Source organism: Tursiops truncatus, chromosome 12, assembly GCF_011762595.2.
Source record: "Tursiops truncatus isolate mTurTru1 chromosome 12, mTurTru1.mat.Y, whole genome shotgun sequence".
Lineage (NCBI taxonomy): Eukaryota > Metazoa > Chordata > Mammalia > Artiodactyla > Delphinidae > Tursiops > Tursiops truncatus.
In genome coordinates this window covers 71,466,129-71,478,984 of record NC_047045.1, presented here as the reverse complement: position 1 = coordinate 71,478,984, position 12,856 = coordinate 71,466,129, and the positions used below count along the sequence as shown (strand labels likewise).

Genomic DNA, 12,856 nt, shown 5'->3' with positions numbered 1-12,856 from the left:
GAGTGGGGCTCACCCCAAAATAGAAGCCAAAACAGTCCTGGCAGAGCCAAGCCCATTACCTGACACACTATCCATTTATTTGTAAGGGACTTTGTTTTCATCTCTCCTGTGCCCCTGGGGCATAGAACAGTTGACTGAGATAGAATGAATAAATGGGCTCTGGGCCGAAAGGCAGGAGTTCCTTCTGGTTTCTCCTATAAAAGCCAAATAACCCTTTAGCACATCACTTAACCCCTCAGGTTATGAATGTCCCTTTGTGAAATGGGGAAAAGATAAGACATGCTATAGAGATCAAATAAAATAGTAAATGCCAACAAGCCAAAACCAAAAAAAAGAAAAAAGAAAAAGGTAATAGAAATGTAAGTTTTGTTTGTTAGTACATTGCACACTAATCTCTTGCAGGAAAAATATAAGTATGTTTCAAATCAAAGAACTTTGACTTATTCAGAGTTCTAAATGACCGATGTAGTGTTCTCTTCAGGTCATTTTCTCTGTTTCAAACTTTGTATATAGAGGAAAAAAGTTGAAATCTTCAAGAGTTGTTTGAAGATTCAATCTAACTAATTTCCTTTTTTCCCAAACATTCCTTCATTACCAAAACATCTACTACAGAGATCAGGCAGAGGTGATTATTTGGGCCTCCATTTTGTAATTTAAGAACTAAAAGTTTGCAAATTTTAATCAGTTAAATCTAGAGTTATATCACTGACCCATTTGTTTCTCAGTAACTTGATTTACAAGCTGTGATTTATATTTATAGTATTTTTTAAATAGAAAGATCATATGCCAGAATATTATTGTCTAATGTTTATGACTTCTAGTTCCTTGTGAATTAATTCTCGCACTTGCTCTTATTAATTCTAAAGTGATCAAGTTTCAGAGAAGCACAAAACTCTGCCCAGCTGCAAACCCTCATGTTCTCCCATAGGAAGCCTTGGCCTCTCCAGATCCAGTGGAATGAGCATTTCTTATACCTGGGTGGAGAATTGGGTGCTATTTGCCAGGAAAGTAGCTTCAGGGGTCAGAAAACTTTGAATGAGAGATTGAGGCTAACCAAAAAATGGAAGCCAAAACAATTCTGGCAGAGTAAAGTCCATTTTGCCTGATGCCCCTGAGCATGAATTGTTATGTCCAATTAGCACTCGTAGGATCTGAGATTTTCTTGGCTGCCATACAACTCAGATTGCTGCTTTGATGGCAGCCAAATAATTATCCAGGAGGATATTTGGGAAACGGACAGAGATCCCCAAAAGAGCTTATTTAAAGCATGATTATAATAGCAGCAGGCACAAAGTTCACAGTGTACAAGGAAGTGAAACTTTCTTCATCTTCAAATGCTAAAATTATTTCCTGACTTGAAGCCCACCCTCCATTTTTTTGAACCTGATGTAGAAAATTAGTCTTGTCACATCAGGTAAACTAAGGGCTTTTTCAACCATAAGCTTGTAAACTCAGTCATTCCAAGGTGTTTGCTTTTTTGTCCCCCTCTCTCAATGCTGCCCTAGTGGAGAAAGAGAAGTGTCAACTTCTCAGCCTTGGTTTGACTTGCCAGGTCTTCAGCACAGGAAAAAAATCACAGTCCTTCAAAGGGGAAAGAGATGGTCCTAGGAGGCCAACTCTACTCCCTGCAGATGACAGTCTGCTGAGTTGTAACCATGGACTCAACAGATTTCCAGGGGGGAGTGCCCATCTAATATGAACTCCCTTTGTCCAGTTGTGAGACTCAAACCAGGGGACCTTTCTTCAGCCTTCTCATGCCTACTGTCCTGCTATCTTTTTTTTTGTTGTTTTTTTTTCATAATAGCTGAGAATATTTCTTTTTTTAATTTATTTTTATCCTGCTATCTTTTTACTTTACTGGATTCACCAACCAGATGGGGGTGGGTGCTTTCTTTTCTGGGGAGCTTACAGTTTCCCTGGACCTCACCTAGAACAGAATGCTACTGAACTCAGGTTCAGCTGCTCGCCGTTCGAAAGCCAATACTCGAGAAGCCAGTGTTGGTTGGAAAAGGAAAAGATTGCTTTATTCAGGAGGCCAGCAACCTGGGGAGAAGGCAGACTCATGTCCCAGAACCAACTCTGAAGATTCTGCTCAGCCATGAAAGTTTTTAAAGGGAAAAGGGAAATAATCTTAGTAAATCATTAAGTTAGGGGGTCAGATTCTCACCATCTCCCATTGTGTGCAAGCTGATTGACTTCTTGTGATCTTTTTTTAGATTCTATCTTGTTCACACAGTCTGCTCTCCAGATTACTGAAGGGGAAGCTGGGGAAAAGATCTGTTAATCACTTATTCTTCATTTCTACTTCTTTAATCTAAGAAAAGGATCAACAGGTTATGCGAGGCATTGTGTGAGCAAAATATTTGAAAGGTGTGCTTGGGCCAGAGGTAAGTTAAGCATGGGGGCATCTCATGTAAATGTTAAGATAGGGACTTCCCTGGTGGCACAGTGGTTAAGAACTTGCCTGCCAATGCAGGGGACATGGGTTTGATCTCTGGTCCAGGAAGATCCCACATTGCCATGGAGCACCTAAGCCCGTGAGCCACAACTACTGAAGCCACAACGAAGAGTAGCCCCCGCTCGCCACAACCAGACAAAGACTACGCACAGCAACGAAGACCCAACACAGTCAAAATATAAATAAATAAATATATTTTTTTTAAAAATTAGCTAAGATATAGCTTTACTAAAGTGACAAGGCAAAGGGCCTCCTGCAAAGAGCTGCTTCCTGCAAAGAGCTGTTTATAAATCCCCACTGTCAGACATGATTCCATTTCTATGGGATTAGGGGTGAAGGTTCATCTTCTGTAACTTCTTCATGCTGACATAGGGCACCATATTCTTAGAGTGGAAGATGTCGACATGGGTCTGCAGCATCTCTCTGCTGACAGCTTTAGTTGCCCGCTTACATATATGGTCAGAACAAGCCACAGTTATTTTGATGCCCACAAAGATGCAGATTATTATGAGCAATAGTGTTAATCCCATTCTCTTGAAGCCATTTCTTGGAATTGTGCTAGCCATAGATTCAGTGCTGCTCAAGAGGGAGCAGCTTATGTCATAGCTGTAGCCTGGTCATCATGCAGTTAGCTTTTTCCCTCTAGTGGCAGTTATAGTATCTGTAAAACAACTCAGGAATGTGCATCAGACAGGAATTTAAGATTCTGTGACTGTATTGTCCTAATCATTAACTGCTTGAGCCTGCTCTTTTGTGACTCAGGGGAAGCCTGGGATACCTCAGCTTTTCTACAAACAAGAGGTAGGGGACACGGAGGGACCTTTGTACTTGGAGGGGCCCTGCAGGGTTCTGCTCAGATTCAAGAAGGCACAGGTTCTCCACTTGTGGATCATCAAACTTAAAGGGAGTGAAAGGAGAAAGAAGATACTTGAGAAGATGGTTATGTTTGTGTGGTGCCCTTGCCCAACTCTGCACTCCATCTGAGGATGTGGGAGGAGTAGGGCTCCCCAGGCTTACGCCTAACTCTTCAACCCTTCCTTCCTACCCTTCTCATCTCTGTATGGGGAGGGCAGAAAGAACAGACAGAATTCCTTTTTCTTCCCCTCATCACTTTTGTCTGCCTCTTAAATCTGCTTTTTAAAATTTAAGTTTAAAAATTAAGATGTCTTGTTTGATAGCCAGCAAATTTTTCACAATCTCCCAATGGACCAAACAGGAATCCACATCTGAGCCTAAAAGCAGGAGGGTGGTTAGAGGGGCAGACAATGAGTGAGAGAAAAATCATGTTGATTAATACCTCATTTTCTTTTTTTTTTTTTTTACTGTCATCAAGCTAATTAACATACCCACTTGCTCATCCATATACCTTATTTTTTCTTTTAACATCTTTATTGGAGTATGATTGCTTTACAATGGTGTGTTAGTTTCTGCTTCATAACAAAGTGAATCAGTTATACATATACATATGTTCCCATATCTCTTCCCTCTTGCATCTCCCTCCCTCCCACCCTCCCCATCCCACCCCTCCAGGCAGTCACAAAGCCCCAAGCTGATATCCCTGTGCTATGCGGCTGCTTCCCACTAGCTATCTACCTTATGTTTGGTAGTGTATATATATGTCCATGCCACTCTCTCACTTCGTCCCAGCTTACCCTTCCCCCTCCCCATATCCACAAGTCCATTCTGTAGTAGGTCTGTGTCTTTATTCCCGTCTTACCTCTAGGTTCTTCATAACCTTTTTTTTTTTTCCTTAGATTCCATATATATGTGTTAGCATACGGTATTTGTCTTTCTTTTTCTGACTTACTTCACTCTGTATGACAGACTCTAGGTCCATCCACCTCACTACAAATAACTCAATTTCATTTCTTTTTATGGCTGAGTAATATTCCATTGTATATATGTGCCACATCTTCTTTATCCATTCATCTGTTGATGGACACTTAGGTTGCTTCCATGTCCTGGCTATTGTAAATGGAGCTGCAATGAACATTTTGGTACATGACTCTTTTTGAATTATGGTTTTCTCAGGGTATATGCCCAGTAGTGGGATTGCTGGATCATATGGTAATTCTATTTTTAGTTTTTTAGGGAACCTCCATACTGTTCTCCATAGTGGCTGTATCAATTTACATTCCCACCAACAGTGCAGGAGGGTTCCCTTTTCTCCACATCCTCTTCAGCATTTATTGTTTCTAGAGTTTTTGATGATGGCCATTCTGACTGGTGTGAGATGATACCTCACTGTAGTTTTGATTTGCATTTCTCTAATGATTAATGCTGTTGAGCATTCTTTCATGTGTTTGTTGGCAATCTGTATATCTTCTTTGGAGAACTGTTTGTAGATGACATGATACTATACATAGAGAATCCTAAAGATGCTACCAGAAAACTGCTAGAGCTAATCAATGAATTTGGTAAAGTAGCAGGATGCAAAATTAATGCACAGAAATCTCTGGCATTCCTATACACTAATGATGAAAAATCTGAAAGTGAAATTAAGAAAACACTCCCATTTACCATTGCAACAAAAAGAATAAAATATATAGGAATAAACCTACCTAAGGAGACAAAAGACCTGTATGCAGAAAATTATAAGACACTGATGAAAGAAATTAAAGATGATATAAATAGATGGAGAGATGTACCATGTTCTTGGATTGGAAGAATCAACATTGTGAAAATGACTCTACTACCCAAAGCAATCTACAGATTCAATGCAATCCCTATCAAACTACCACTGGCATTTTTCACAGAACTAGAACCAAAAATTTCACAGTTTGTATGGTAACACAAAGGACCCCGAATAGCCAAAGCAATCTTGAGAAAGAAAAATGGAGCTGGAGGAATCAGCCTCCCTGACTTCAGACTATACTAAAAAGCTACAGTAATCAAGACAGTATGGTACTGGCACAAAAACAGAAATATAGATCAATGGAACAGGATAGAAAGCCCAGAGATAAACCCATGCACATATGTCACCTTATCTTTGATAAAGGAGGCAAGAATATACAATGGAGAAAAGACAGCCTCTTCAGTAAGTGGTGCTGGGAAACCTGGACAGGTACATGTAAAAGTATGAAATTAGAACACTCCCTAACACCATGCACAAAAATAAACTCAAAATGGATTAAAGACCTAAATGTAAGGCCAGACACTATCAAACTCTTAGAGGAAAACAGGCAGAACACTCTATGACATAAATCACAGCAAGATCCTTTTTGACCCACCTCCTAGAGAAATGGAAGTAAAAACAAAAATAAACAAATGGGACCTAATGAAACTTAAAAGCTTTTGCACAGCAAAGGAACATAAACAAGACCAAAAGACAATCCTCAGAATGGGAGAAAATATTTGCAAATGAAGCAACTGACAAAGGATTAATCTCCAAAATTTACAAGCAGCTCATGCAGCTCAATAAAAAAAAAAAAAAAAAAAACCCAATCCAAAAATGGGCAGAAGTCCTAAATACCTCATTTTTCTTATCGTACCATATTTCATTATATTCAACATCCTTGTATTATTATTATTATTACTATTATTATTATTTTGGCGTAAGTTTTTATAAACTCTAGAAAGAAGTCATCAATTTTATTTTAAATTTTATCATAAAAATCCCAAGAGTTAGTTATCCACATTCACCTTGGTTTTCTCCTACATACTTTGAAAAGTGTCACAGTTTTTTTTTTCTCCCTTTCGGGAAAACATGTTGACATCCAGATTATCTAAAGTCATGGATTCAAGGTAAGGCAAGGGCTGCTGTCAGCAACATAAAATCACATAACATCCCACAATCCTTTTTGTTAAGAGACCAAGACACTCTGACATACATTATCAATGTTAGATGACATTGCACAGTGCAGTAGTTTTTATATGAGACCCCAGCTCCTCCACATAACACGTCTGAACCTATGCTTCCCTGAAGAATTTAAGCCATCCACCTCTCTAGGTTTTACTATCCCCCTTGACCTTTACCTAAGGAAAGGAATAGTAGGTATAAATTTCAGAATTTATGACAAATGAGCATTATTTTTTTTCTCCATGTTTCAATTTCTGTCTCCCATTCCATTTTTCAAAACTATCACGTTATATGTTGTTTTAAAACATTTCGTCAAGTTTTTATATCTATTTATAACCTGTGGACATGATTAGAATTTAGGGGTATATTACACCTCATCAGTGAAAATTTCAAGATTCGAAATCAAAGTTTTAAGCAGCATCTATAGCAAATATTCTGATCATTCACCTTGACTTTGTCTTTCCTCCCAGGTTTAATTAACCATTCTCCAGGAGTCAGTTATCTTTTTCCCAGGTTTTCATTGTATTTCACTTCAATTCACTTGTCCAAACTGTTAGTTGATTTTCTACGCAGCTACTGGAATAAATGTCATTCCTCCTAATATTTTACTGTCTGTGCCTTTGTGATTTTCCTTTGTTGGCACTGACTTTTTATTTACTTTTTGTGATTCATGAATTTTCTAAATCGGTAAGTTGGAAAATGTTGCATAGACTCTTGATTGCTCACAATCCAAACAACTAGAAAACTCAAAAGACTGTCACAATCCTAAGGTTCAGCATCACAGCTGGTGGTCAGAGTGATGTTGCTGTGATGGTGCCTGATGCTGGTGTCCCCATAATCAATAATCCATAATTAATTATGTCTTGAAATGTTTTATGTATGGAGGTGTTTATTCAAAATGTTAGAAAAAAAAAACCAAGTGAAAACAACAATAATAATAAATATACATGTATGTATTATACTCACTCTAGTTATACACTCTTTAATTGTACCTTCCTTTAGTGAATCTACACTGAATGTCAGCACAGCAAATCATAATTCTGTTGGGCTGGTTTCCTGCCTCATTGGCTCAGTTCTTCTGTCCTGTTTTACTCCAGATCTTGGCTCAGGCTTTTGTTCTGCCCCAGTGGATACATTACATGATTTTCTGCCATTGCCTCTGGCTCTGGGGTAAGGCACTCCCTTGGGCACAAAGTATGATATTTTTCCACTGATTCCAGCCACCACCACCCTAACTCTGAGGCACAGACTGGCCGCCTCTCCTTCCCCTACTCGCTGTTGTGTAATACCAAACCTCCGGACACTGTTACAGCTGAGTTCATCAGGACAGGGTGGTGAGGAAGAGGGTTAGACCTACGATATATACAGTAACGTTCCGTTAACCTAAACTTCTCCAAGATATATATACTGTGATCAGAAAATAGACTATCTCTTACCACAATATAGTCTTGTTCAGTTGGTCATTTGTATTATCTGTTGTTCCGTTGTGTCTGATTCCAAGATCAGGCTTATCCCTTGCCCGGAGCTGTCCACAAAGGATAGATTCCCTGATGAGCAATGGACTGGGTTGGCTGAACAATTCTATTAACTTGGGGCTTGTTAACCTGAGTATAGGGGTTGTTGAAATGTGGGCTCAGGAATTCAGTCCTGCTCCAGGCTCAGAAACACTTTCCCTTTCTGTCATCTAACTGCCTTTCTACTTAAGAATTTCAAAAGCTTAGCATAGTTGAATTCTAAGCTGATGCCAAGATACTTTGTTATGCCAGCAAGAAAAAACATCAAGAAAAGGAAGAATAATGTTCAGTGACTGAACCTGAAACTAATGCAAATGATATCTTTCATCTGTATAGCATTTTACACTTTTAAAAGGATATTATCTATTTAATATTCACAACAATACTTACCTCTCATTGCCCCTATTTTACGAGTGAGGAAATAGAGCTCAGAGAAGAATTACTTGTAAAATGTCACACAGCCATAAATGTCATAAATGACAGAGTAAAGGTGAAAACTCAGTTTTTTGGACCCTCTGTCTAGAACCCTTTTTTCTACCCACACTGCCTTTGTGAATAGCTCAAGTTATAGAATGACAAATAACCCCCCAAAACAAAAAACACAGCAACAGAACCCGGATTATGCTTTGGCTTTATTTTAAAGATGAGTCTCTATCCTCTACCAGATTTTCTCCATTCCTTTCAATATCCTTTTTCTTGTGAATTCTTCTTCTGGGCCAAATCTGACTCAGCTCTAAAATTTCCACATTCTTCATCCGCCAAATTTTCTTCTCCTCATTAAAAATCTTCTTTAAAGTCCAATTACTATTTCTTTCCTATAGTACATCCTTAAATTTCTTTGTGAGTATCTTAATTCAGGAGTTGAAATTTTTATACTGTATCCTGTTCCCTGTTAATACTCAGAACACATTAACTAATCTTTATGAGAATGTTTCAGGGCCTAAAACTGTAGATAGTGCTAACTTTTCCCATCATGTAAGGTACTTCCTCACAGGGATTTTGGGGTTTAGATTACTCAGCACATGGAACACGTTTAGAACAATGCCTTACATATAGTACGTGCTCAGTAGAAATTGTTTTGTTATTGCTATTATTGTTCTCAGTTTTTGGCATACACTGGAGTGAGAAGTGAATCCCTCTCAGATCAGCTTGATGAAGATTTAAAAATGTATTCAATTCTGGGCTTCCCTGGTGGTGCAGTGGTTGAGAATCCACCTGCTGATGCAGGGGATGCGGGTTCGTGCCCCGGTCCGGGAAGATCCCACATGCCGCGGAGCGGCTGCGCCCGTGAGCCATGGCCGCTGAGCTTGCGCGTCCGGAGCCTGTGCTCCGCAACGGGAGAGGCCACAACAGTGAGAGGCCCGCGTACCGCAAAAAAAAAAAAAAAAAAAGTATTCAATTCTAAATGACAGTTGCGTGTTGTCCTTTTTTTTTTTTTTTTTTTAATAAATTTACTTTTCTTTTATTTTTTGGTGCATTGGGTCTTTGTTACTACACGCGGGCTGTCTCTAGTTGCAGTGAGTGGGGGCTACTGTTCGTTGCAGTGCACAGGCTTCTCAGTGCAGTGGCTTCTCTTGTTGCAGAGCACGGGCTCTAGGCACGCGGGCTTCAGTAGTTGCAGCATGTGGGCTCAGTAGTTGTGGCGCACAGGCTTAGTTGCTCCACGGCATATGGGATCTTCCCGGACCAGGGCTCGAACCCGTGTCCCCTGCATTGGCAGGTGGATTCTTAACCACTGTGCCACCAGAGAAGCCCCATGTGTTGTCTTTCTGACTTGTAAATTTAAAAAGATAAATCACTGCCTTTATTTGGGTGTTTTTTTAAAATAAATATTATCATTAATGTTTATAAGGAATAAAAGAATTCTAGCCTGGTAAATTTCTGTTAACAAGCTATAGTTTGCAAAAGCTGTTCTATCCCTATAGTTACCAGTGGTGAAGGTTGTTTGGTTGCAGTTATAAACATGCTCATCATACCAATATTTTGTGGCAGAAATATTGTAGTACTGAACATGTTCTGAATTCTTTTCAGTTTCTTTTTATTTTTTAATCACTAAGGATATTTGGATGACAATAATTTCTTTGTTGTTCAAGAGTTCCTCTTGTCATGCAGCTTATTTCTCTCACCTAAAATAGAAATATATTTTTAATTGCTAAAATATTCACTTTTAAGCACATTGTCATTATACTTGAAAACTGGAAACCTATAACAATAGAAGTAACAGCACTCAAATTAACCCTGGAAAGAATGCATAAGAAAACTATGATGTAATTCGAAGTTTACTTCTATCTAATAAGCCACAATATGGGGTGAATTTTATATGTACTCATAACTTACATAGTTCAATTTAGCAATTACTATTATTAAGTAATAAGTGCAGGCATTATATCAGTAACATTAATCAAAACGACTCCCCATTGAAAGTTGCAACTATGATTCCCTACTCTCTACCTCAGAGATCCAACAGATTAGCTCTCCCCAAGAAAACTGACACAGTTCTCCTTTTATCAGATTATCCCACCTCTTCCTACAAACTATTCTAGGCTGTTTCTTTTATGTGGAAAGTTTTCCTATTCCCAGAAGTCCAAACTCATCATTCTACACACAGCTAAAGTTTTGTGTCCTCAATGTCCTAGTAGTTTGAAAGGGAGGCGTCTGTTTCTCTATATTTTATTTTGCCTCCAAGTACAGATCTCTGAGCTCCCCATTCCTCAAACTACACACTTTGATATTTATGTATTTGTTCATGTTCAATCATTTTAAAGCTGAGTTTCTGTGTGCCATTTTTATATTTGAAGTTTTGTTCTCTAGAATCTCTTGGATGATGGACAGTGTTTAATGATTTTTATGGAATGCCTACCAGAGGGCTTCATTCAGTGATATTATTAATAATAAATGTGTTTTTTTGGTGCTAATCTAGCAAAATAGCTAGTGGTTTATTTGTTTCTTCTGAACTGGATGTTTTTAAATACTCACTGTGTGTACACTCAGCTTCATTTTTGTCATTTTCTTGTATGAAGACACTAGCTAGGCACCCTCCTGATCAGAGAGAAAACACACGCTGTATCCTGCCAGCATTCTCTAGAACAGCAGCCCAGGCAGAAGAAGAATGATGCCTTAGAAGAGAGGAAACTGTTTACCTTGGTTCAAGTCTAGCATCATTCTTTCCCTGCTCCCAGGGTGAAGGTCGTCTCTGAGCTGACAGGTTGTGTGGTCCTCTCATGTGTGTCCACATAGCAAACAGAGAGGAGCTATAGATCCTGAAGGCACTGATTCTTCTATTTCAGTGAAAGGAAAATGATCCAAATATCCAGCAGTCATCAGCACATTTCTATGTGGATGCCACACAGGCACTCCTAATTCAGCATGCTCATTTCTCCCCTGGAACATGATCCCTTTCTTATGTTCTCCCCCTCAGAAAAGACTATCATTATCCATCCAGTGACCAAGCCAGGTGGCCTGGGCAGTCATTTGTGAGTTTGTCTTCTCTTTCACCACCATGTTCAGTTAGATGCCAGCTCCCAGGATTCTACCTTCTCAGTAGCTCTTGGTCTCTTTCCTCCTCTCCTCCCCATTGCACCACTCACCCCAGTTTGGATCCTCATTATTTTCCCTTAGATTATTGCTGTATTGAGTTCACTGGCTTCCTGTCTTTAGTGTGGAACACCTCCTTGCTGCCCAAAGATTATTTTTCTAGAATGAAAATCGAATCTTGTCATGTCCTTGTTCATATCTCCTCATGTCTCTTCACTCCCTGCCTTTAGTATAAAATATTCACTTTCTATATCCTAACCCTCTGGTCCCTGCCTAATTCACCATTATATCTTTTGTCACTACTCACCTTGCATTTTACTTTACAGGCGCATGGAACACTATCTTCTCTTCCCCAGTTCTGCTTTTGCTCATGCTTGGAACGTGCGGTCCATCTTTTCATCCTGTTAGTCTCAAGTTCTACATCACCTGGTCTATGAAGCCTCCATCACTGCCCCCAAGAAACTGGGTGCTTACTCATGTAGGCCCCCATGGCCCACCCTTCTTTTTGTTCTGTAACTTTTTATAGGACCGCCAAGCAATTCCAAGTTATAACAGTCATTTCCTAGTCAGCTATGTGGATGACCCCCTGGAGTACATGCAGTGCACAGCATGTATGTCAGCAGAGGTGGCCCTGACTGCATGTCTGCCTCTCTGCTAGACTATCCACTCTCTTAAAGGGCAAGAACTTGCCTTTAATTGTTTTTATCTCTAGTAGCTAGTTCTATCATCTATGAGTCCACATACATGCCCACACATGTGCACACTCACCTAAAAAATAATTCTACTTCTTAGGGAATGTAGGCATAAAATATAGAGGCACATATTAACATTTAAGTTCGATTAAATCCAACTGGATTAAATCAATCCAAGTTAAATCAATCCAATTAAATCTCCTTCAGTGATTTCATAGCTTAAAGTTGGAATGATTAGAGAACTGTGTTAGATTTTATAAGAAAATTCCATTTTTATTTCTTTTTCATTTTAGTTTTTACTTAAGAAACTTTATTTTTTAGACTAGCTTTAGGTTCACAGTACAATTAAGTGGAAAGTACAGAGCGTTCCCATATATTCTCTGTCTCCACACATGCACAGCTTCTTCCATTATCAACATGAGAGTGGTACATTTGTCACAATTGATGAACTTATACTGACACATCATTATGCCCCGGAGTCCATAATTTACATTAAAGGTTAACTCTTGATGTGGTACATTCCATGGGTTTTGACAAATGCAAAATGCCACATATCCATCATTACAGTATTGTACAGAATCGTTTCAGTGCTCTATTTTCATTTCTTTTTAATTTCTGAATTCAAAGACTTATTACTTTTGATTTTGTTCTCTGAATGTTTTTATAAACACTAGATACACTACACGTCTCTTGACTCTTTTTTGCTATCCCTTACTTAGAAGATGGCACCGGTGTCGTCATTGGAAACCTATGTGAGGGTATTTGTGAGACTGACAATTCTCCCATACTATTTACTAGCCCTTTTGGTCAGTGACTCACCAGATCTCTTCCTTACAGAGCCTACAACTGGTTGGGACTC

General features: G+C 39.0%; 1 long non-coding RNA gene across 1 annotated transcript in view; it reads left to right on the top strand.

Moving 5' to 3' along the window:
- The window catches only part of LOC117314511 (uncharacterized), a 357,472-nt gene that overhangs the window by 10,773 nt on the left and 333,843 nt on the right, over window positions 1-12,856 (top strand). The window lies entirely within an intron of this gene.